Here is a 6,740-nt window from a genome sequence, read left to right as displayed (position 1 = left end):
GGAAAGGCACCGGAGATTTGGGTTCTCTGTCTCTCTCTCTCTCTCTCTCTCTCTCTCTCTCTCTCTCTCTCTCTCTCTGTCTCTCCCTCTCCCTCTCCCTCTCCCTCTCCTCTCCCTCTCCTTCTCCCTCTCCTTCTCCCCCTGTCTCTCCCTCTGTCTCTCTCTCTCTCTAATATAAACACAGAATGTGCAATCTTCCTCTATGTGTTCTGGAAAGCACCCAAGAACAACATAGTGGATTCTTGAAAACGTGGCTGAGTTTTCCCCAGCGCTGGTTTGTGTTAATTGCCTGATGTTGTTTGTTGTTTGTGTATCGCCCCACCCGTTCTGATAAAGTATTGGCAGTTGATGTTCTCTGAAAGCTAGAATATAGGCCTCTGCTAAAACCTCCATGAGAGGTGTTTCACATCCCCTCACAGCTGTAGGAAACAGATGCTTTGATTAGCTCTGTTTGTAGACCAGGAAATTGGAACCTAGAGTAGAAAACTGACTGCCCCAGCTGACACTGCCCATGCCTCCAAGATCCATGGACCTTTTACACTCTCATACCAACACGGTTATGATGGATACACTAAGATTTTTATGATCTCAAAATATACCAAAGCCAAACTAGGAACTTCTGAGTTCCTTTTAGACCTTGCCTGAATGTGTTCCCACATTTTTATTAAATCACCCCCTACCATTTATTTCCTCCTACCTGCTGAGTCTGTATCCCTGCACTCTTTCGTTGGGTTGCATGATCTTCCTTCTTGTATTGTCCTGCAAAGTTTTTCTCAATTCTTGCTCATGGTGTGCTGTGGCCTATTTTGGGTGGTTTGTCTCTTCCTGGTCTCTTGAAATACTCCCCCCTCACCCCCCACACCATGGAAAATGCCTCTGTCTGTTCTCGCTCTCCTCAAATCATCCTATGTTCTGTGGCCAGAAACGCCATTTGCTGAAACACACTCCTGATGTCTTCTGCTTAGAAGTTTTCATGAGTCCCTTTGAAACCCAGACCTGGTAACCTGATTTGCTGTGTGTGACCATATCATGATCACTCCTCTGCCCATGTGAGCGCGTGCTCTGGGAAGCAAGTCCCGCTCTCACTTCTGCCTGCTGCTTATATCTCTGAACCTCTAGCTTCTCTTCTGCCCTCAGAGATTCTGTCCCAATGATGCTTAAGATTTAGATCAGGGGTTACCTTTCAGCAAAAATATTTCTGAGCAGAGCAAATGACCCATTCCCTCTGTTTTCATTCCCATCGCATACCTGATACATTCCCTTACAAGTCCCTGTCACACTTTTGGATTTGCCTCTCTCCCCCCACACAAAGCTTCATGCAGCTGTACATTCTGTGGTGGGCTATGACTCACCATTCATCTCTGAGTTCCTATTCATCTTGAATTTCTCGATATTGTAGGCACTCGATAAGTGAATGACTTTGCAGGAGAGCGGAGAAGAATGTGGTAAAGGGAAGGTGAATACCCTGGCGTGGGTGGGAATGCATATCGCCTCTCTCTGTGTGAAAGGCATCTAGAATTGCAGAAGAGGGGTACCATGCATTAACACTTGTATGAGACACCCCCTCCCAACAATTCCAACATGAACGTCGAGGTGGATGCTCTCTGATGCTGCCCTTGACAGTTCATCTGCCCTTTGCTCCTTTGAGCTGCTTCCTTTCTGGATGCTCAGTGTTCTGCCTTTGTGTTCCGTCTCACCACTCCTGTGTGTGGGGAACAGTTCCTGGTGACCATGTGCTGTTGACATTGGCATGGCCATGTCAAGAATCATAGCCTCAGACCCACTGGGAAATGGCAAAAGATGGCAGCGCCTTCTTCTAGTCCTTGTTAACAGTGTGTATGGATAATGTCCCCAATATCTTTCTTCCTGTGGACATTTATGAACTAAAGACTGCTCCCTACAGAGACTACTCCTACCAAGTCCAGGCGTTGCAGCTCAATTTCCCTTGTCTACTTCCAGCTTACCTTTGGCACTGTTGCTCCACCGCCCATTGAACTCTGGGAAGCAAGCCCCGCTCTCACTTGTTTTGAGCTAAACCTGTCTTCTTGATCCAGCAGTAAACCACACACCCTGCCTTCTGTTTATCTATAGTTAAGAACCCAGCCTCTGTGTTCAACTGTATATAATAAACACACTGAGCTTCCAGTGTGCTGAGGTTTCTCCATCAGAGAGCCCAGTCCAGCCCATCCAAGTATCTGTCCACACGTCTCTGTGTGTCTGTCTTGGTTTCCATTCCTTCACTGTCCCAGGCAGTCTGACCTTGGAGCTGTGTGGGACGAGGCACCTACCCACATTCTGGGAGTGAGGTCATCAGATGATGTATTTTTTTTTGTAGCTCACTTCTATCCCTTGGGTTTTTTCTGTCTGTGACTGGGGTCAGGGAAAGCCTCTGAATAAAAGTGCTCAGTTCTCTGTGCAAGAACCTTTCAGCTTAACTGTCAAGACCTAGTATTCAAGACATTTTGGCCTCGTGAAATCCAACTGGCCAGGCCCCCTCTCTTTTTTTCTTCTGGGCTTTCAGACACTTCTTGGTCATTGGGATCAGAATTGATCTGTTTACCATTCTGGGACTTGTCAGTGTTACTTTGGTTTCCAAAAGGTGCTAATATTGGAACAGAAACAGAAGCACAAGGCAAAATCAGAATCGGGACTCATAACAGAGAAAATAGCCTTACTTCATCTCTAGCCCTGTAAATTACAAACAATTTACAGATTGAAGTATCAGTCGGTAAGGGTTCCCAGGGCTTCAAGTCCTCATAATTAACTTGATTAGTGGATCACAATTGAGACATAATGAGAGCAGGTGTACATTTGGGAGCCTTGTATCTGGCTAAAAATATAGACTTGACAAACCACCTGCCACTCCTCTCTTCCTCCTTCCTCCAGGGAAGTCCTAGACACTGAATAAATTTTAGGAGGATCATATCTTTAGTCAGAAAGTTTTCTACATTGTAGAAATAACAGTGTATAGAAAATTATAAAGAGTATAAATGAATAAAAATCTTGCCTAGAGTTTTTTTGTTGTTTCCTCTGTCTTTTTAAAGGGTATTTTTTTCATATTTGAGGTCATGCTGCTCTGTCCTTTTCTTCTGCACATTATCCTTGGGCGGACCCTTTTGGGGAAAGTATTCAGAGAGCTAATTCAAGCAGAGGAGGTTCTGACCCCAGGTAGAGCACAAAAGCATCACTTAATTCAGCATCCTGCATCACCCAAATTTGGAGCCTAAGACAGCAAGCTCTGAGATGAAACACGACACAGATGTATGAACTATAACACATCCTCCCAGTCTTTGCTTATGATATAATTACCACTGTTCTTGGCAGTTGACATGGAGGGCATCATGAACTTTATATTTACATTGTTAGTCTTTAAAGCTTTAAAAAAAAAACCCTGAAAGAATGTAGCTCTCGTTTACCAGAGAGCTTCCAGATTGAAAATGCTTCCGTTTCCAGTAGAGTCTTCGGTTTAGTTGTTTTGTTTTGTTTTTAACTCAGAATCACTGAGGGCGAATTTGCTGTGTGAGGTTGGGGAGGATAACGAACCCAATAGGTAGCACCAAAGAAAGAAGGATGAACCAAACTCAGGTTTTTAAAAATATGTGGTTCTTGCTTTAAAGTCCTACCTCATCTCTTTCTCCTGGAACAAAGAGCAGAAAGAAACAGAAATCTGATTTTTATCTGTGTCTTTAAAAAGCCCCACGTTAAACAGGATCATGTGCATGCATGCCTGTGTCTGCAGTGAAATCATGTTTTAAAGAGGACTCAGCTGCATTATATTTATAACTGTGTTGCTCCCAGCTTCCAGCTCCCAGCATGTCTCCTGGTGGTGGCTCATGTCTCTATTCTCTGTGTCCTGATTTCTGTTCTAAAGTATGCTGCTTTGAAGAAAGTAGACGTTTGTCCATTCCCTCTCCTCACCAAACCCCATTCTAGTCGTGACTTTCCCGGACTCCTACTCTGGTCCAACGAAGGATCTTGTTCAGACATGTTGGGCTCATTGCAGGAGAGAGTGTGACCTGCTGGGGACCAACCCCTGCCTTTGTATGAATCAACCAGTCTCTACCTAGAGTCCTGCTCTGCTTGGCTGGTATAAATGGACAACGAAAACTTAGTCACATCACAGGCTCATCTGTAAATACTAACCGGACAGCTTCCTTAGAAAAGAAAAAGTGTTACTTTATAAAGTTTATTGAAAGTACTTGAGGAAGGGAGTTAAAATGCAGATTTCCAGGCTCTATATTGATTTTGATTTCATTATTTTTAATTAAGATTCCGGGTGTCCCGTATTTTACTATCCACCACCAATATGATAAAAAATAATGCCATTGTTGCAGCATCCGTCCAGCCCTATCCTTTAGGTTGTGTGTGTTGGATCAGTAGGGGTAGCCTAGTGTGTTCATATTGACCATTTATCACCTTGATAACTATGTGCATTGGGGAGGGGCACATAGTTCAGTTTAGGCGTAGCTTAGGGTCCCACCCTCTCGGGTACATTTGGCCGCTTTTTTTTATATTTATTTATTTATTATGCATACAATATTCTGTCTGTGTGCATGTCTGCAGGCCAGAAGAGGGCAGCAGACCTCTTTACAGATGGTTGTGAGCCACCATGTGGTTGCTGGGAATTGAACTCAGGACCTTTGGAAGAACAGGCAATGCTCTTAACCACTGAGCCATCTCTCCAGCCCCCCTCGGGTACATTTGGGATAGACCACTGTATCTCTCTAGTTGTGAAGTTAACATGCAGTATGAGACACTGCAAATAGTTCCGAGGATGAAAGACAGGGCACCTGCAGTCTATGGTTCACTATGACATAGCTCTTCTGCAAGACTGTTGACATACACAATTCCTGTTGACATACACATAGGAACGGACTCTGAGTACACATCCAAAGTTCACGTCCGTGAGTGTTCACTTTTCAATTCAGCCCACCTCCCATACTTCCCCCTCCATATAAACTTGCTCATATGTCTAAGTATTGCACAAAATGCTCAGCCAGATATTGTCTATCCATACATAGACTTGCAGAAAATAGCAGAGCATACAAAACACAAATACATTGCTAGTACAACCCTTTGATGTAGACATGCTTTTTGTAGTGGGAAGCATACATGTTGGAGTCAGAGACGAGGTCAAATTCTGGCTCTACCATTTACTGGCTACTGAATCATAAAGGTGTTAGTTACAATCTTTATGTCCAAGTCTCCTAATCAGGATTAAATGAGGAATCTTAGAAAACATCCATAACCATGCTTGGCTCTAATAAGAAGCTTACAGATGTTAAGGTCCTCCTTTATTTTTAATTTTCTGGGCACTAAAGGGAATAACTCTTGAATTTCTCTCAGAGGGCTGCTTATTCAGGGTTCTTAATGGCACACATTAGAAATAATCCAGGCCAAACGAAGTAAAAAGACCATTTATGAAAATGTAGTGAGTCCCATTCTTCCCAGAATGCTGAGGATCCAGATGCAGGAGACAGGTTGGAACCTGGAGAGGCCACCCCAGGACCACAGCTCAGATCACACCCCAGAGCAGTGTAGCCTCCTGACTTCACCCAGCACTGGCCCTGGTCCCCCAGATGCCTTTGCTACCTCATGGCAAAATCACCCTCACAGTGTCCCTGCTGGCACTATTTTGTCCACTTTGAGAAAACTGAGTTTGAGGTCGCCCTAATGTGCTGGGGGTGGGGCCTAGACTTCCAACTTTGGCGGCTAGGGGGTGACTAGACTTTCTGACTTCTGTATTTGGAATCGTTCAGATATGTGGGCAGAACTCAGAAGGCTCGTTGTGGCAGAAGACCGCCATCCAGGACCTCCTCCTTCTTCCACACACGTCTTGGCGTACATCACTGGGGCCTGGCTTACATCCGTTCTTAGGGAGAGAATTTTTCTGTTGCAGGATTTCAAGGGCTGTTTTAGGTTCTTGAGTGCTCTTTCTTCCTTTCTCTAGATAGAATATGGTTGCCTGCTTCTTGACCACCACCAACCCTGAACAGCTCACATCTTGCCCCATCTTTCAAGTGTTAACACAAATGTCTCTTATATAGTGGTCCTCAGCCGCAACCCATGACTAACTTATCCCCCATACCCTTTCCCTAAGTCTCCCAAGATGACATTGACCCAATTTTTACAATGAATATGCATTATGCCTCTAATAGTCCGGCCTTCTTCATTTCCTGAACCCAAGATGTGGCTCCTCAAGGACAAAATGGCCATACTAATACTCATAGCCCCTGTAGCCTTAGTTCTTAACACCCAGTGGGGCCTTAATATTTGCTGATCCAAGAACGCATTTCTCAACATATCGTGACTCCTTTCCAATAGACAGGAGATATCTCCATTGTAGGCATAACCTATATAAATGTGCTTTGCAATTGGCGAACGTATAGGTATAGGTCATTTTGATCACTTTTTTTAAAACTTATTTTTCTATTTAAAAAGACCTTAAATCATACATGTTTTAGAAAAATGTTGCATAATGGTTTTGTCCCCTGTGAATGCCAATTTGACTGAGGCCTTTTCTCTTTGAACCAGATCCACCAGAGCATAGCAAAAACAACCACATTGCTCTGCCTTCAGGAGTTGCTAGTCTAAGCCTCATGAGAAGTTATGTCGCCGGGCGATGGTGGCGCACGACTTTAACCCCAGCACTCGGGAGGCAGAGGCAGGCAGGATCTCTGTGAGCTCGAGACCAGCCTGGTCTACAGAGCGAGTTCCAGGACAGGCTCCAAAGCCACAGA

Source organism: Microtus ochrogaster, unplaced genomic scaffold, assembly GCF_000317375.1.
Source record: "Microtus ochrogaster isolate Prairie Vole_2 unplaced genomic scaffold, MicOch1.0 UNK70, whole genome shotgun sequence".
NCBI lineage: Eukaryota > Metazoa > Chordata > Mammalia > Rodentia > Cricetidae > Microtus > Microtus ochrogaster.
Note: the sequence above shows the minus strand (reverse complement) of the source record.